Source organism: Sturnira hondurensis, unplaced genomic scaffold (genome assembly GCF_014824575.4).
Source record: "Sturnira hondurensis isolate 20B ecotype Veracruz unplaced genomic scaffold, ASM1482457v3 Scaffold0014854, whole genome shotgun sequence".
Lineage (NCBI taxonomy): Eukaryota > Metazoa > Chordata > Mammalia > Chiroptera > Phyllostomidae > Sturnira > Sturnira hondurensis.
In genome coordinates, this window is record NW_028087485.1 from 9,899,326 (window position 1) to 9,900,751 (window position 1,426).

The following is a 1,426-nucleotide window of genomic DNA, read 5'->3' on the forward strand; positions in this document are numbered from 1 at the left end:
CTTGGCATAACGTCCTCAAGGTTCACCCATGTTTTAGCATGCAGCACGTTGAAGCAATGTTTAAAAAGCGGTCCTTCCGTTTTGAGGCAGAATAATATCCCACTGTGTGCATATACCACATTTTTCTCCCACCATCCCTCAGTGGACACTGGGGTTGCTTCCACCTTTAGGTTATCACGGAGAATGCTGTTGTGACTATGCGTCGTCTTTGCTAGATCCTGTGTTCAATGATTTTGGGTATGCAGTCACAAGTAGAATTGCTCTACCCATCTGGCTTTTAAACATTGGTGTTTTTCAGGGCTGAGGAACTTGTTCTTCTTTCTGTGCATTTCCCCCCTTAAAATCTGGGTCAGATTTTATTTTTAACACAAAAGAAATGAGCGTATTCATCCACTTCCTTTAATCAGATTTAGTATGGTTCTTATAAACCTCTCTAATGGAATTCTCAAAGGAGGCCATTTTTGGATGAGGTATTTGAGAAGACAAAAATACACTTTAGTTTGGGAACTGTACCACAATGCTTAAAACCTTTGGATCTGACTTGTTTCAAAGGAATTTGAAGTTTGATTTTTGTTCACAAAATCAATTTGTTGTATAACATCAGAAGACATATTTGGCCACTCCCAGATTAGCATTAATTTTACTCAGCGACAACACTTTCTCTCTCAAATGTATCCCCCCCACCGCCTCGCCCTCAGTTATTTCATTAAGGAACACTTCACTCCTGAAGTGGCTTGCACTTCACTGTGGAAGCCACGATGGCTTCCACGCATTGTGGAAGCTGGCTTGCAAGCATCGTGATATTAGCTGGCACTATCTTAGTCAGCAAGGATCAAGTTCACCAACTCCAGATCTCTCTCCTGATGAAACTGCGGGGGTGAGGATGGGGTGCGCGGGTAGCTCTCAGTTCCTGCTACAGCGGACCCTTGATAAACGTTTGCCGAACTAAATATAATTGAGCTTCCTTTATGTGATGGGGAGTCAAGGATGGTCTTTGAACGGCGATCAAATTTCCATCCTACGGCAATACAAGATTTAATTCCTCGAAGTACATACACTTAACATATTTCAAAATAGAACCTTCATACTTCCTAATGGAAATAAATTTGGAAGGAAGAAATGCCTAATTGGCACTCAAATCGAAATCATTATTCGTAATGCAACATGATTATAGCACCTAGTCTAGTGCTCTGCGCATCAGTCGATGCAGACGAATATTGCTGTCTGAAATGGTACCGATTCCGTCGTTTTCAAAAGGCAGTGAAGAGGACTCCAGCCTATCAAAAGAAAAATTGGGTTAGATTTGTCGCAGCTGCGGCCTGCAAGCCCCGCCCCTACACACCTGAGCGGCCCCCTGGGAGTCTGAGCCGAGGCCGGCGAACCACATTTCCCAGCGGGCCCTGCAGCGCTCCCGCGCCTGCGCGTG